Here is an 18,728-nt window from a genome sequence, read left to right on the forward strand (position 1 = left end):
AAAAAGGAACCCCTAAAGGGGCGCAACACATTTGAGAAGTTTCTAAAGTCTGTGTGCCCTCTTGAAATAATGCAGCATTTTGTTTAGTGAGAGGTCCGTGAGCAGCTCTGTCGGTGAGCCAATGAACCACAATTCAAAAACGCCTGAGCCCCCAGTTTGGAACCCACATGTGCATTTATGGTAGTCTTCCGTTGGGGGAAGCTGTGGGCCAATGGAGGTGTCTGTAATTAAGAGAAATCCGCAGCATGAAGGGAGGCGGGCCCCGCGGGGTAAAGGCACCGGAACAGAGATGGAAAAGGCAGCTTTAAAAGCCGAGTTGTTTTCGCCCTCGAGGGGCCAATTGTCACATGCAGCGTTTCAAGCCCACAAGTACAAACTTATGCACTTCAAGACCATGGCGAGGGGGAAGGAAGTCAAGAAAACAAGGTGCAAACAAGCCAGGGAGTGGTGCGTGCGCAATCCCGGGAGTGCTGCTCGCACGCGCTTTTGCCCGCCGCTGCATGCGAAAAACAGATGGCACACTGGCACCGCTGCTCGTATGCCGGGAGCCGTGGGCGGAGTCAAGAGTGATTCCGAGAGGTTGTTTTCCTAGAGCAGCGCATGCGCTCTGTGCTAGGCTCGACCTAAAAGGGATGTTAACGTTTGAGCAACATTGAACGTTTTTAAAGAAAGCAGAATTGAGATTTCAAAGCTCCTTAAATATATTATTATAACGGGGAATGAGGAGTTACTACTCAAAACAAAGTTTACTAGTAAGAGATGGTAAAGACCCTTTTAGATGTGCTATGGTTCTGAATCTATAAAATGGTTTTCCCTTGAGGGCTGCTTACCCAGGCAATTAGCATGGTATTTACGTCTCTAAGGGGCATATTAGCAAGGGCACTATCGCCGCTTTAGCAGGACTTTTATCGCCCTATTAGCAAGCTGTCGCTAACTACTGTTAGCGACAGTTTTCCGGGGATAGCGACCATGTGAACTATCGCCATGCATGGAAGCGATAAATATCGCTAATGATATGCAAAGTAGGCGTACCCTCGCTAAATCTCACAAAAAAGTTGCTAAAACACTATTGCACTATTAGCAATGATCGCCTGGACCTGCTTAGTGATAAATAAAAGTTGCGCTAAGGCCCCTTAGCTGGAGATAAATAAGAACTGTTAAAACCAGTTCTAAAACGGAAAAACTGGTGATAAAAGGAGTCAAATAAGGGAGACCAGCCCAGACACAAAGCTGAAGACTTGCAGATGCCATTGAGGCACTCATCATTCAGCTCGGAGACCCACAAAGGCAACAACCACCACTGCCACAGCCACCACTTCCTGGACCACCACCAAGGCTGTGTCGAAGAGGACAGTGGCCCCTGCGCAGATGACTCATCCTTGGTGACCTACAACCAGAGGATGTCATAGCCCACTACAGGTTCAAACGGACGTCAATTGACTATATCCTGAACCAGATAGCCCACAGGCTGACACCACCAACCCAGCGGATAACTAATATCCCCCCGCAAACAAAGCTGCTGGCCGTGCTGCATTTCTGGGCCTCAGGGACTTTTTAACCTACAACATCCAGACTTGGAGGAGTCTCACAGGCATCCTTCTCAATATTCCTCCCAACTGTGTTGGATGGCATAATCAGTCTGATACCCCAGCAACTCTACTTCCCCAACACCGTGCAGGAACAACTCCCGGTCAAGCAAGGATTCCATGCCATAGCAGGATTCCCACAAGTTCTGGGCACAATAGACTGCACACATGTCCGATTTGTGCCCTCTGTGGACAGGGCACACATATATCGCAACAGAAAGCACACTCACTTCATGAATGTGCATGCGATAGTGGACCACCGTGGACTGTTCACAAATGTCACAGCCAAGTTCCCAGGGAGTGTGCATGATTCGTACATCTTCCAACAGTCCATCATAAATCAGCGCTTCCAGGATGGGACATATGGAAATTCAGTCCTAGTTGGTAAGTACCAATCCAACATACCACTTGCATCAACATTACACACATGCAAAACAGAAATGTGCAAATGTCCATGTCACAATATCCCATACAACAGGTCAAACAACATCACCCCACACCAGACACACTAACACCATGAACTGTGGGAACTGCAGCTAGATACGTTGATCAACCTCACTCAAAGGGGTAGACCCTTGACCCCACCCCAAGCAAATGTGGTGAGAGGTGGGAAACATGCATGTGGAATGGAGAAACATCACTCACAAAGAAAGTTGAAACACAAATCCCTCTGTGCATGTCTTGTGCTGGACAGGCAGGATAAATCCCACAGCAGATGTGGACATGTTGCCATATAGTGTGGAAATGTAGCCCAGCTTGTCGTCACTTACTGTGTGTGACCCAGTAGCACACAACAATGTGGGAAAACTTGTGAAGGCTGCATGGAGGATGCAGAGGCAGGCGAGGCAGATGCAGGCCACTGGGTACACCAGTAAATACATGGAGATGGAGGTTTCAAATATGATGCACATGTACCTAGCTTAGTGGTGTGTACATCTGAAGGCAATGGCCAACCAGGTGATCACACATGCTGAAGGTTACATCACCAGGAGGATGGCCCATATATTCCTTGTGTAGATGATGTATGATGTACCAGCTGCAGATCGTCAATTTTGCAAATCGCAAAAAACCCACTTGGAAGAGCTTTTGTGTGTGTGTGTGTGTTGTTGATGGTGAATAGGAGCCTCATGTCAATGTTGGTGGTGCTGTCCCATAATATCCCAAAGCCTGCACCAGCTCCACCACATGTATACACAGATGCATCAACCAAGTTAGATGTTGGTGCTGACTGAGTTGTCCTCCAGTGCCTGCCGTGTGTAGCAGTTGCACAATGGGACAAGGCTGCATGGCCAGTTGTAGATACATGTATACAAATATGTAGTCTTGTGCCATTGCTGACAACTGCAGTGTTGTGGCCGTTGCTGTTGAAGGTGGTGTGTACCATACCACAGGGGGGCGGTGCATCACCAACTCAGTGGTGGCCTACATGTACTCAATGGTGGCTTGGGGTACAACAGCAAGGTTGTGTGTGCGTAAACGGACAACACACATGCGTTCAGTGTGCCTGATGAACTAGATGTAGTCCACACATGCAATAAAATTAGTCTCACATTCATCCTTTGTAAAGTGTACGCTCACCCCGCTGTTGTGTCCCTGTGACAATAGCAGATACACAGATGGTGGAGCAAGATAGAGGAAACAGCATGCATGTCTGCCAGTTTTTGATGCCTTTTGCGAAGAGCCATGCCATTAGCCTTTTACAGAAGATGGCTTCCCATGGCTCAGTGCCCAGCACCACTGGCAACGAGCCCCAATGTCTGGCAGCCAATAGACTGATGGGCATATCATCAAGACCAGTGTCAAAAATTTCGCTGGTTTAGTGGCAGTGTTCAACGATGAATATAATGCCCTACCAGATAATATGCCCCAATCCATGGTTGGACATACACAATGCGAGCTGCTGCATATTCAATAGGTAGTACTGTTTCTCAGGTTAAATCATTGATACACCAAGGTGCAAGAGATTCCACAAAGCAATATGAGATGTGACCACTGCATTTACTACGGTTTGCTGACCCTGATGGGAAGTAGATTCCGGACCTGACTCAGGACTTACAGTGTTCATAAACATGTCCCTGCTACTTTACTAATTTGGCTCCCATACGGAATTTGGAGTCATGCCATATAAGACAGTAATTCCCATCTGTTTTGTGATTTGGGAGTTGACCAAGCGTATGAGGCCACCAGGCAGATGTCCATACGAATGACGCTCCTCCTACGAACATCACCTCTGTTGAACTGCCATTACGTTTCAGGCATTGATTAGCTATCCATGCAGTAAACGCCTCCATACACGGGGAAAATTGTTAGGTGATGAGGTCTGGCTTTTGAAACAGTGTGAAGATAAGCAGAGTATCATCAGCGTTTGATACAATTGAGACCCAGTGCACCTATACCATGCTGGAAAGTGGTTACAAATATAGATCAAACTGTTTGGTGTTCTATATCGAGCCCTCAGGGCCTCCATGTAGGAGGGGAGTACTTTCAGAAGAGAATCTCGCTTGTAACACATGAACGCCCGTTGATGTAATGAAGTAACTCATCCATCTGAGGGCTAGGGTCTTGATTCCAGATGACTCCAGTCACAGGAGAATTAGCCCATGAGAGGCAGTGTCAAATGCTGCATAGAAAAGCTACAGGATCTGTGCATCAGTCTGACCCATGGCTGCTCGTTGTCCCAGGGTTTCACTAGGCAAGAGCAACGCAGTTTCAGTGGAGTGTGCAGCTTGGAAACAAGATTGCTACATGTGTAGTAGGGCATTCTCAGTGCAATGGTTGGTGAGCTGTAGATTAACTACTTTTACAGCAACTATTCACCAGGAAAGGCAGCATTGAAATGGGCCACAAAAAACAATGCACTTCATGGTCTATGTGAGGTTTTAACTCAATGGACGACCATGTCTTGTTGACATTCAAAGGGGACTGTACATGATTGGAATGAGTGGGCGAACAGTAATGACATTAATGGCATGATGCAGTGACCTACCTGCATCTGAATTTTTGTGTGTGCAGGTTCCTGCAGTGAGCCTGTTATGACAACAGTTGCTAGCTTCCTAATCACATCTGTTGCTAGCACTCCAAACTCGTCTAAGGTTACTCTTTTGACTGCTATATACATAGTGGTTATGGTGCCTATGTCCTGGTGAGCCTCCAGAGGAAAGTTGACAGAAATCTCTGTAACCTCATCTGACAATAAATAGAATAATCCATTACAGGACTCCTCAATAGTATGAGGGGGCTGAGTCAATCTCACATCTCATTGTAAGACTATCAGTAAGCTAAACATGTTTGCAGATGAGTATTCAGACATATTAATTTCCGTGTCATAAAAGTTGCGTTGACTGCCCCCATCAGTTTGGAACATTATGATTGTACTTGCTTGTAAGCCCCCTTAACTATGATACAATAGTTCTTATGCCATTGGCGTGTCAGCTGTTTGCATCTTTGCTTTTGCCTATCGTAAGTTTTGTTGAACCTGAGTGCAGAGGCTATAGCTCTCCTGGCATTGTCATTGGACCATGGTGCTAACTCATTGAGTGCCTCTGTGAAGCAGGTTTCTACTTGTCTGTTGGCTATGTCAATGTCCTTACTCAATGTGGGTTCATTTTCATGTAAAGCCAGTGCAAATGTCTTTGTTATAAATCATCCCACTGCCTGTGGGTCACTGTTTCATTGTGTTGGCATGTTGTTACAACTTGACGTGAGATGTGAAAAGGGATACTATGGTGGTAGTACCATGGAAATGGCCACGGGCATTTAAAATTCCATGGCTGTCATGTCATTAAAGAAGGTATCCAGGAAGCACCATGCTTGGTTTGTGGGAGCAATGTCTCATTTGTGTCAGGTGGAGCACCATGAGCCCATCACAGACTAGTGGTACCTCTGATTTCCCAACATCATTAAAGTATATGTTGAGGTACCCTAAGATGATGAATACATTGTATTGTATTGCTCAATGTATCACTGAATACCTACGGCTACTGAAGAAAAGTGAGATCCTGGGCCAGTGGTGCGTGAAATCAGGAAGCATGCTATGTTGTTATCGTCAATGATGGTGAGTGTGGATAAATATCCTTCACATTTGGACATGTCTGCCTCTCCCATTTGGCATGTGAAAGATAATTTGTAACTTATTGCTAGACCATCCCTTCTTTGTCCCACCTGATCCTTTCTTGTGATCCCATAGCCATCGGGTACAGCATCAAGGCTGTCAGGGGTGGAATTATCAACAAGCAACGTCTCGGCAATGAGCATCTCATTTGGGCTTTTGTCCCTTGAGTATGTTGTGGTCTACATATTTATGTTAGGTTATGGACTGACAATTCAGCTCGAGGAAAGACAGGCCTCTACCCAGTTGTGTGACCGTAATCAAGTGTGAGATGTCCTTGTTGCAGTGTCTACGATTTAAAGTTTCGTTGTCAACCAGGATACATTGCTGACTTACATTTCCAAATGTTGGAGTCCTGCTCCGCAGTTAATTTGCCATGTACTCAATGCTTTGATGGGGTGTACGACTGGCAGGAATTAGGGGCCTGGTCCTGGCTGGGTGCGGACAGGTGCCAACGTGCTGGCCCTAGGTGGGCATAATGAGAAGTCTAAGGTGTGCCCTGCATTGTGGCTCAGTGTGGTGACAACCCTGGTCAGCCTAATGTCAGACAACATGTCATATGTAAATGGACAATGTATGTTGAGCAGTCATGGCATGTGAGTTGGAGTCTAAGCCAGGAAGGAGCACGTAGTACAGGGAGTGGATGGTGTTGTGTCTGCTGAAGTCGATGGTGTTGGTGAAGCAAACAAGCCCACAATGGTCCATACATGTAAGGGGTAGCTAACTGTTGTTTTGGATCAGCTCATGACAGGAAACATCATGTGTTATGCATTGCTGCCGGCTGGCCAGCTGCAGCAGCACAGAATGTCAACTGTGTGTTGTGTGTTCTACAGCATCCTACATTGCAAATGGTAATGACAGTGCGTTTGGTGGATTAGTGTCAGTGGCAGACGGGAGAAGAGCCACTCATGCAACTGAGCTGCGCACCAAATAGATGTTGGGTGGTGGAGGGAGTAACAGCAGAGAGCCAAGATTATTTGCAAACATGCACTAAAGCATTCAGAAGCAACACATGGCCAACCTGAGAAACAACATAACATAAATGTCAACACACAAATCCATCCACATCAACAACACATCCAGCACAACCAATGACATATTCCTCTTTACCTTACATGACATAGGGGACCAAGGATATGCACTCGGACCATGGATGATGACACCCCTACGAAACCCCAACACCCAAGGCCAGAGGCAGTATAATGCTGCACACAGATGCACAAGGTCCATTGTGGAGCGCACATTTGGTGTGTTAAAGTCACGTTTTGTTGCTTGGACATCAGAGGTGGCAGCCTGCTGTACAGCCCTGAAATGGTGAACAAAATCATCATGGCATGTTGTGTGTTGCACAACATATGTGTGCGTACAAAAGCCCAATGGATACAAGTGCCAGAACCACCAGATGAAGACGAGGACAAAGAAGAGGCTGGTGCTGTACACCCCACAGCAAATGCAGCTGGACTTGCATGAAGGAACAGAGTAATAAACAATTTCTTTGACTGAGTCATTCACATTGTGACGGTCCCCCTCCGATGTATGTCATAGCAAAATGACCACACACGTGGCGTGTGACAAATAAAATGTCAGAAACACATACCATGTCTACGTGTCACTGTCTGCCATGGACACTGTACTCATAAAACATGTACGTGGCTCAACATGGGGTAAGAAAAAACACTACTCCATTGATGTTGGGAATGTGTCTACAGTACAGATACGCTTTACAGTGTGTCAAATGTATGACACTGGAGTCTTCATGGTGCTACGTAGGCTAGCCAATGTAAAAAGGTTGTGTCCCCTGAGTTTGATACAAGCAAAATAGGGTGTTGTTAGTGACGAGGATGAGATTTAGAATCTGTTGACATTGCCCAAATCAAGGTATATTGGAGGGTGTACGTAGTGTGAAATTTCTAATTAAGGAGGGTGTGAAATGGTGTAAAGGATGCTAATAGTGCATGCAACCTTCCAATATACAATTGGGCATATTATCCAGACCCTTGTAACAAATATGTCTGTCTTAGCGGCAGGAAACTGTCCCTAAAAATACGATAATGGCTTGCTAATCTGCGTGTTACAATTCCTATAGAAGCCTGCGTTAGATGTGCAGGATATCTAACCTGGGCTTGTATTGGAAATATATCCCATTGTCGCTGTATTATTGGCAATTAACAACTGCACAGATGGCCATAATGTTAATGAGGTTCTCGAACATATGCCCCGAAGATGTATGTGTGGAATCGGGTAAGAGCTGCAAAGAGGGCATGTAATGTCTGGAAATATGGTAATATGGCGTGAAATGTGACACAATATGAAATTTGGGCATCAAGTTGGGGTGCAAATATGGAAATGGGGCATGAAATGTGGCACAATATGAAATTTGGGGGTCAAGTTGGGGTGTAAATATGGAAATGGGGAGTGAAATGTGGCACAATATGAAATTTGGGCGTCAAGTTGGGGTGCAAAAATGAAAATGGGGTGTGCAAGGTGGCACAATATGAAATGTGGGCGTCAAGTTGGGGTGCAAATATGGAAATGGGGCGTGAAATGTGGCACAATATGAAATTTGGGCGTCAAGTTGGGGTGCAAATATGGAAATGGGGCGTGAAATGTGGCACAATATGAAATTTGGGCGTCAAGTTGGGGGCAAATATGGAAATGGGGCGTGCAATGTGGGGCATTATGAAATATAGGAGACATATTGGAGAAAAAAGGGAAATGGGGCGTCTAATGGGGTCACAACATTTATCTGTCTGTCAGAAACATTAGCCTGGAAGCCATTACCACATACAGATCAATAAGGTCTACCATAAGTATGTTGACCAGCTACTTGCCAAAGATGATGGACCACCACAGACACACGAAAAACACCAACATCTCCAAAAGGGCACCATGCATGGGTGAAGACACCTCCTACCGCTGGACAGCCAACTATATGAGGATACACACAGACACCTGGCTCATTCATAGCTACCAGTGAGACACATCTCCAATTGCATATGAACCACTATGTAACATCAACATCTGACAATACACATGCAGGTACAAACACACCTAGAAGTGTACAGAAAGTGATGGTCGTATGTCATGTGTCCCCCATGGGGGAGTACTACATGTAAAAAGAAAAAAATCATTACTGATGGCCCACTTGTGAGCAATGCCAACATGGCATGACGTGTGGTGGCTAAGCCAGCAAATAGTGCAGTCGTGCTTGGGTACAGCGCTGCCGGGAGCTTCCTTTCCACGGGCACATTCATTCGTTGTATGCTGACCTGCTGCACATCTTGGTGAGTGGTGGCACAACTACACAACTGCTGCAGCCCTGAGGCAAATTTAAAGGAAAATCAAGGCCTGTCCATTGCACCGCTGAGCCAGGGACTCCTGAACAGCAGAGTGCGCTCATAACATATCTGAGTCGCTGGCTATGTGAGGCCACGGATGAGCTCCGCCCCCCAGGCTGTGCCAACTGGTGCAGTTACCATTACGGTGCCACTGGGAGGAGGACTCGGGCCACAATGCACAGGGGAGTGCAATCTGTGCACTGGACATCTGCTCCACCGGACTGGACCATTGTAGCAACTTGGACCCTGACGCCAACCCTCGGTGCGCCTGCGTGGTCCTGCGCTCTGACGCCTGATCCCGGGAGGATGACCCGGAGGGTCACACCCTACATCCTGTGACAATCCACTACGCTCCCAGATTCGTGAAAGAGAGCCCTAGATGGACTACGGCGTCCTCCCAGAGTCCTGCTGCTAAACAGGTGTTTGGTGAAAGTGGGGACACAGACTTAGCACAAACTGGTGGCGAGTCACGATGAGTCGCAGTGCATCTGGACATCCCTGAGGGCCTTCCCCGCACTCACCCCCTGACCTCTCCTGACATTAGACTGTCTGATCCTGGGCACTGTGGATCTGGTGGTCAGCGCAGAGAGATGACCGAAGCTTTGTAGTGATCCTGCGTGCTAGGGTGGTGTGGTGGTGCCTCTGCTGGCACAGCCACAAAACACAGTCTACGCATAGCTCCACTTCCACCCGCACTGCTACCCTCTGCTGTGTGGACTAGCTATGACTGCGGCCATGTCCCAGCACTCACCAACTGCTGTGCCTTTGGCGTTGGTGCACAAGTGTGACGGGGAGGACTCTATGCCTGAGAAACACTGATAGGTGCGGCAACAGACGCTCAGTACCCGTGCCATACTGCGACCACACAACGAGTGACTTGTAATGGACACTTTGCCAGCTAACCCTACTCGTATTGCAGATTTGGAGCAGTGTTACGCCCACAGATGGGAGCTGTTGCATGTTCATCCTGACATTGTAGTGCAGGCAAGGCCTCCACCCCTGTGATACTGAGCCAAGCGGCTAGGATAAATCTCTCAAACGCACCACACATTGCTGTGCTTTAGCAAACAACACCTCACTCTCCAGGTGGACACTGTCCACCAACCCGCCAAAATGTTGTCCCACCTGTAATGTAGATCACCAGGAGCCCTACACTTCGGCCGGCGCTCCCTGCTGAATGGTGCTGCCCTGGTGTGGCTGCTTCACCTGCGACGGGTGGACATTCTGAAGCCCCACCTAGTCCACACCAGGAGGCAACATGTGGCTGAGACCCCAGCCACATGTCACACAGCACTCGTGCCAGGGTGGGTGCCGGAGGTGCACTGACCTCCCCTCTGTCCTTCAGGAGCAAATCAAGTAAGATGGCAATGCAAACCACAATGGATTATGGCTCTGGCAAGCAGGATGCAGTTTTAGTAGCAGTTGAAAAGCTGGGTGAGCCACTAGAGCAAGTATGCTCTTCCTCAATAAACAAAATTATGAAGGTGGCTATAGACCTCACACATCGATGTGCAGATCATCACTAACTGGTAGATCGCACCATACCCGCAGAAGCTGACATTGCTGAAATTGCCCTGCATGTTGCAGCTGCAGACCTACATATACTAAACTTACTCAACCATGTTGAGTTGCTGGAAGACAGAGTCGAGGATGCGGAAGGACGGACACAACGCAACAATGTACGCATGGTGGGCCTGCTGGGAGGCCAGGAGGGGAAAGATCCGGATGTGTACACTGAGACTTGGCCCTACTCTATGGTACCTGAAGGCACTCTCTCATCTTGCGTCGTAGTGGAACGGGGGGCACAGGGTACCTACAAGACCATTGCCAACGGGTTTGAAGCCACCCATGTTCTAGATCCACATCCTCAACTACAGGGACAGGGATGCCAAACTGCAAGAAACTATAAAACAACAAGACATTCAGGTTGTCAATCATTCTAAATGTTCATCCAGGACTACACGTTACAGGTCACAAAACACGGAAATACATTCATGGCAGTCAAGAAACGTCTTAGGCAATACAAGCTTCTGTACTCCATCCTGTTCCCAGCACGTCTACGTGTAGTAGCAAAGGGAAATACTCACTTCGTTCTAAATTCAGAACACAATGCATCCTCCGCCGCCCCAATGCAGGTAAAAGGCAGAGGCAATCTCACACCTCACAATCTGCAGGACCGGATTTGAGCCAAGCGCAGATTGAATGTTGCAAGGTACTCAAGGCCACAGCGGACATCACAAAATCTCAAATGGTCCACCTGGCTCTACCATGAGCCAACAGGACCAGATCAGCCACAATCACTCCTCCAAAGACCCACAGGCATCTCAATACTCTCATGAACTGCCCAATGTCACTCCACAAATGTCCTGCTACATTGCCTAACAAGCTGCACTTGTGCGCCACTTGGGTGACACACCCTTGCTAACTACTGGGGCCAGCAGTCATGGCATGCCTATCCTGAACTGTCTTGTATCACAATCCCTGTGAACTCCAATATACTTGCATTTTGGCTGTGTCACGATTACTGACTCTATGATGACCCTGAGGGCCCTCTCATTCCCAAGCAGCACTCCCACACGTTTTCCATATGTCGGTATGGATCATCGGGCTGGGATGTTGCACTGTGCGGCGCATGCCCACTTGCAATTGTCTGGCAGCTGGGGACCTCAAATGAACCAATCAAGACACTTGCATATCCTTGGTCCATCACGCAGTGCGTAGCACACACCCCTCTGTCATTGTGTGAATGTTGCCTTGGTACAAGGTTTGGATGATTGACTGTTGCAAATTCGCCCTTTTGTAATCACTTATGCTTTTGTAACTGTTTGCATTGCCATCTTACATCTTTCAAACATTTAGTGCCAGGGTAGCCAACACTGCGACCACATTTACGTGTTGCAACGTCAACATGCACATGTGCTCTCTTTTTGTTTACACTCTTCACCTACTATGACCTCCCTCAAAATGGGCACATGGAATGGGCGGGGCATACACACTCCGTCATGTTGTTAGGAAATTTACTCCTATCTCAAACAACACCATATACAGCTAGTGCAGCTACAGGAAAATCATTTGTCAAAAACCTGAACTGCCTCATTTACATCGTCGTTGGCTGTGACAGTTGGATGCCACAGGATACTCAGTGTATGCAGGAGTGGAACAAATATGGGTCAGACTGGGGGTCCCCTTTCAATTCACGGACATCAAAATAGAGATCAAAGACAGGTATGTAGCAGTGCATGGCATACTAGATAGCAGGCCAGTACTAATTGCCTCGATGTCTGCAAACAACATGGAACAAGGGGCGTTCTTCTAGCATATTTTGCTAATACTAGCTCAACGGCACAGTGTCACTAGGCCGTTGGGAGGTAATTAATATTATGTATTGGATGCAGGGCTCTACTTCCTTGATGCTGGCAATGTGGTGGGGTATGTCTTGATGTCTCCATCAATGGGGATGTGGTGTCCTGACTATTGGAATGTGATGTGCAATTTGCTCAATGCCAACAGGGTCAGTCCTCCACCTCATGTGTGAGTGGATGTGACAAGTCATATTAATTTACTAGTGTTACTGATGACACAAGCCGTGGGCAGGAACTGACTTTGACATGTACGGATACATGACTTTACCTGATGGGCTATTGAGATTGCGACATTGGTATACCGTTCCATTGGTGCAATGTGGCACCACCTGTTTACACATATCGACCCAATTTTCAGCATTTCCGTATCTGTTTAGACACGTACACTGCTAGTATTTCCATTGGTGTACCTTCTGGCTGGATCAGCCTCCAGACCCTATTCGCCAACTTTGTACCTTCATATCATTGTACAAATGCAAATATGTGTGAATTAATTACTTTTTATTTACAATATTTACAAAATTGGTAGGCATATTGGACAAGTGCAGGGCCTTACAGTGCAGAGGGTGCCCGTTGGAGGGTCAGACAGAGACAATTGATGTTAACAGGGCCAAGGGAAGAGGCATTGTTCAGTCCACAGGCTGGTTGAAGTGGAAAGGAATGGGGTGATATGGCAGTCCATGGGGGTGTCTGAGGTGGTTCCAGGAGACAGTGGAAGAAAGTGCAAGAAGTGTATGTGTGGAACGATACTGAGCACAGCACCACAGAAGAAACTGGGCCTTTGGCACAGAGGGATGCTACCGCTTCCTCCTCAGCAGAAATGCTCTGTCACCCTCATCTCCATCATCTGGTGTGTCATGTGCCTCACAGGTTTCTGTTGGTGTTGTGGGTGCAGCACTGTGAGGCACTGACACACCAGGTGGTGGGGCTGAGGATGTTGAGGCAGCAGCAGCATCCATCTGCACCAAACCTTGTGGCAGCAAGGAGGCAACGAGCAGGTGCAGGGCATGATAGATCCCAGCAACCTCGCACATGTGGGCAGCCCTGGCAGCCAAGTCTTGGGCCTGCATCCGCTCCATGCTCTCCATGATCCAGCGGATGTTGGCCAGATCCTGGCTGACACTGCTCTAGCCACCCAGAGCAGATAGCGACTGGTGTCTCTGTATCATGACTGCAGCAATGTCAGCCATGGACTGCTGTAGAGCATTGAAGGGGCTGTGGGTGTCTGTGAACTTTTGCATGTGGTCTCTAATGGGACTGAGACACCCACGTAGGCCATCAAGTTGGTTTACCAGTTGCTGAAACCCCACCTGCACCTTTTCCCCCAACTGCTCCTGGAGCTCTACAACCCGCCTTTGGAAGGCCCGGGTGGTGGGATCGGGCTCCTGGGAGCTAGCTGGGAGCCCATGTCGATGTCATCATACACCTCCACATCATCAGCGGGTGCTGGGCCAGGCTGCTGTTCAGGAAGTGGTGTCTTGCCCTCTGAAATGTGATATGGGAGATAAAATGTATCAGTGTTTGTCAGCTACAATCATGCATTGGATTATTTCACTTTGAGAGAGCAGGACAATGTCAATTCATACTGATTTGGAGGGGAAGACATTGTTTTGCCAAATGGTGACAAATTTGATGAGGTTGCTAATGTGAAGTTGTAGTGGTACATGGTGGTCTCACAGTGCCATATTAGCAAGAAGACCAATTTAAATGGCTCTGCTTTTGCACAAGGAAACTGCCACTTGAGCGGAGATGATGTGCTTCATGATATGCGCCATTGATGTCCTGTAGAAGGCCAGGTTACATGTGCAGGACATCTACCATGGGCATGTATTGGAATCAAATGGTGCATCTCATGATGCCCCTTATCACTGCTTTGGCAGCATTTTCCTGCAGCTGAAGTGGTGCACATTAGATTGAGCTTCTTGCTAATATATAGCACATTTTCTTAATATGACTGAAGTGATGGTACAATCTCTAAACACAGGCTTCCCAATTTGAATACCCTGTTCATTTGTGTGAGCAATGCACTTATCAACACCCTCTCATGGATCCACTCCTTCCCTACGCAAACACCCAAAATCTCACACAAACCCACTCCATCTCCAAACCCACAGACACCAACTGTGGAGTACCCCAGGGACTGTCACTAAGCCCCACGCTTCTCAACATGTACATGGCCACCCTCACCGCTATTGCCAGCCACATGGGCATAGCATATCGTCACACACAGAGGACACACAGCACATCCCCTCCCTCACAAACAAAGCCAAAGACACATAATGCTGGGCACAGAAAAGAATGTCGGAACGGGCTGAATGGATGGAAACTATCTACATGAGCTCAAATCAGAGGAGAATGACCTCCTCATCCTTGAACCATCCACATGCGCATGTGTAAAACCCTGGTGGATCTTGGGCCTTGTGAGGCTGCCCCTAGTGACAAACCACGCACGCAACCTCTGCATCATCCACAACTCCTCCATCACATGTTGCATGCAATTTAGGCTGTCAACTGCCATGAAATATGACAAGTAGGCAGTCCTCATTGTGCAAATCTGTCTTTACATTGTACCATTGTGCCTTGATGTTAAATTTGCTCAGAGTGTCCAACTGTGTATTACATTTGTCTTAGCAATCTTGTGTTTGATGCCCCGAAGGGAAATACCACGGAGACCAGGGGCTTGGCGAAACATAATGGCAAGGGCCTCCAGTACAAGGGCAAACAGTAGATGCGGCATTTCTCTTGGGTGCATCAAACACAAGATTGCTCTCTTCGCTGACTACCTACTTCTCACTTCATCTGATCCTTTGCTCTCACTTTCAATGGTACACTCGCTGCTCCCGATCTAATAGCCAATCTCAGGGCTCAGAATCTGCCATACAAATTCATAGGCCCATATTCCCACTGTCCTGGACGAGGAGTTTGAGACCCTTCAGACTCATAATCATTATCAATGGGCGGCTAGATCTGTAAGGTGTCCTGGTCTTAGCCTAATGCCAGACTTAGCCACCTGGTCCAATGCTCATTGGCAGGAATATGAAAAAGAAGTCCTCGCTGACCTGCGCACATGGAAATCCCTGCCACTTTCTTGGTTAGGACACCACAACACAAAGAAAATGCCCATATTGCCAAAGATTCTATCCGCCTGATTCATCAAGCGAAATGCGCTCGCAAAAGGGTCAGATTCTGAGAATCTGGCCCTTTGCGAGTGCAATTTTTGCATTTGGGATTAATCATCCCAAATGCAAAAATCGCTATTTAAGAATTCGCACATTTGCGAAGAATTGAATTTAAGGAATCTCTATTTGAGATTCCTTAAATGCAATTCATGAAGCATTTTAAAATTGCGAAAATGCAATTTTGGGCCGCTATTTACCGAGAGGTCAGACCTCTCGGTAAATAGCAAAAACTTAGAAAAATGCTTTTAAAAGCATTTTTCTAAGTTGCATGTTGCACACACACATGTCCTTTGGACATGTGTGTGTGCAACACCTGTTTCAATTTGCATTTAAGGGGTGCTACAGGGTGTCCTTTGGACACCCCTGGCACCCTTTAAATCGCTATTTTATTTGCGAATAGCTAATTGCTAATCGCAAATAAGGAATACTCCCCATTCATTCCTATGGGCCTTTTGGCCCATAGGAATGAATGGGGAGTTATTCCTTATTTGCGATTAGCAATTTGCTACTCGCAAATAAGGAATGTGTAGGAATCGCTATTTATTTAGCAATTCCTACATGAATACCGTTTTGCGATTCCTTAATAGCGATTCGCTATGAATCGCTATTAGGGGCTCGCAAAACGGCCCGTTGATGAATAAGGCTGTATATTCCATTCAGACTTTGCCAATGCCCATCACAGATCAAAGAAAATCAGGGTGTCACAATGTGACTTGACAGCTCACATATGGGGCAGTAAGTAACTGCGCATTCTGAGCAAAATTGTAATGCTCCAACGGGACCGGGCGGACAAGCCTGCCATAATCTGACAGGATACTATTGGTCATAACATCTTTGCTTTAGTTTGGAATGGGGTGCGGGGGAGCGACAAGGTGTGCTTACACATGGATTGGGTAGTTTCCTGTTGCCCATTCTAGGTTCACGCGTGGGTGCCTCGGGAGGTGCTTCATCGTAGCACATACATGGCAGTTCCGACTGCAGGGGCCTCCCCTCTTTACCATCTCCCCACACTCACATTGCTCACAAGCCGCAGTTCACCCCCCCCTGTGTCGACCAACCGATTTTGCTAATTAGACGGATAGAGACTGTAGAATCAGGCCCGGACTGGCCTTTGCAGGCACCGGGCAATCCCACGGTCGGCCGCGAGGGTGGGGGCCGGTTTTGGGCCCCAGGGGGCCGGTTTTGTTACAGGGTCGTTTTTTGCAGCATAGCTGCAAAAACGTCACTGTAACAAAATCGGCCGAAAACCGGCCCTAGCAAAGAGCGCGGTCGCACCCCCCCAACCCCCGGGAGGGGGGGGGCGGCCGAGCACTTTGCCAGGGCCGGCTTCGGTTCCCAGTCCGGCCCTGTGTAGAATGACAAAACACCTTTTTATGGGAGACAACCTCAAAACCTTTAATCAATGTAAACAGGAATTCTGTTTAGCAGAGTAGGACAGATTGAAATATAGCCAGCTCCAACATTGGTTACAGGGCTCCTCTATAGTTCAGACGGTCACGCAATCCTTCATGCCAATTGAGCGTTTGGCAGGTCATTCCGGCACCACAAAGGGACTAATCTCTCGCATATACCAAGTGCTCCAGCATTGGCAGAGTTTTGACAGCCATCACTATCAGCGTCGGCGGCTGTCCCTTTCAGGTGTAGATATTACCCCTTGTCAGTGGGCGCGTCTCAGGTGTGAAATTCCTAAATATTTCAATGGCATCCCCCAACAGGAATCTGCCTACAAGGTAATGACTCAGTGGTACTATACCCCTACTAGACTTCAGAAAATGTTCCCCAATGCGTCCCCCTTGTGTTGGTGTTGTACTCATGCGCTAGGAGATAGAATACATATTTGTTGGACGTACCCTCTCCTGACTGCTCATTGGAAAGAAAGTCCTCAGTCATATTAAACAGGTACATGGATATCCATTGCCTGAAGATACGCTCATGATTATTCTGGGCCTCAAGCCGGTGAACCTGAGAGCCATGACTCATCATGATTGGTATCTTAGCCTTCGTATGCTGGCAAAATAATCGGTTGCCCTCTTTTTGAAGAAAGCAGAAACACCTTTTATAAACGTGTGGTTAGCCGCTTATGGCACACAGTGGCAATAGAGCTGCTCACGGCGCGTCTTCAGCTACGGTATCATAAATTATAGGAATATTGGAAAGCCTTGATGTACCCTTTGGGGCGACTGGAAAACGTTAGAGTACAACCACCGTGACTCCGAGCCTTACAGTTGCTTGATAATGCAGTACACCCCACTGACCAGAGTGTTCCTGGAATCCTATGGACTGACTACAGTGCATATAACCCCATACACTCTTCACGACCTAGACACCCTGTCTTCCAACACTTAGATCACTGTTTGCGTCCTATGTTCAGTGTTGCATGCTGCCAAGGATAGGTGTAGCGAGAGCAACACTCATTAGTAACGTAGGGGCACATTACCAAGCACGATGTTAACATTATCGCTGCGTACGCGGCAGTAAACTAAAGCTAAAGTAGCAATGATGGGCTTGACAATACGCAGAAGTGAATTCCCATTGAAGCCCATGTTCTGGTGTGAACATGGGCTTCTATGGTCAGTCTCCAAGGCGTATTAACAAGCCCATCATTGCCACTTCAGCTGCAGTTTTCTGCCGCTAAAGCGGCAATTATGTTAACGCCGTGCTTCTTGATATGCCCTGTGATGTTAATTGACACTGGCAATAGGGCGTAATTTTTGACCCATTGTCGCATATGCTCATCCTTCCCCACTATCCTCTTCCTATCCTCCCCTCCCCCTTAGTGATTGTATCTTCTTTGTTCCTGTTTTGATTCATGATGTATAGCTAATGGACTAAAGATTGCCATATCAACGCACCACCGACTTGCTTAATAGGGACAGAGTCATGAAACGCTGATGCGTGTCCTGGTGTCATAGGGCCTTTCTGCCAGCCTATACACCATTGGATGCCAGTATGGGAGTTTCTTTGCGTCCAACTAGCCGCTGTGCTTATGATATGGTTGCTTGCATTACGTCATGGTGTCCTACACGTCTTCTTAGGCCCACAGTGTTAGACATTAAGGGGCAGAATTACAATAACTGGCGCATCCCTGCATATCAGCAGGGATGCCCCAGTTATTGTGCACCACGCCTCAGCCAGCATGGATGTGCCGCATATAC

At 47.5% G+C, this 18,728-nt stretch overlaps 1 long non-coding RNA gene across 1 annotated transcript in view; it reads right to left on the reverse strand.

The window, feature by feature from the left end:
- Nucleotides 1-18,728, reverse strand: part of LOC144772969 (uncharacterized) — a 99,483-nt gene that overhangs the window by 25,134 nt on the left and 55,621 nt on the right. Inside the window, exon 2 of the long non-coding RNA XR_013599887.1 lies at nt 13,705-13,879. This is a non-coding gene — a long non-coding RNA (uncharacterized LOC144772969). The remainder of the gene's footprint in view (nt 1-13,704; nt 13,880-18,728) is intronic.

This window comes from Lissotriton helveticus, chromosome 1_1, assembly GCF_964261635.1.
Source record: "Lissotriton helveticus chromosome 1_1, aLisHel1.1, whole genome shotgun sequence".
In the NCBI taxonomy this organism is placed as follows: Eukaryota; Metazoa; Chordata; class Amphibia; order Caudata; family Salamandridae; genus Lissotriton; species Lissotriton helveticus.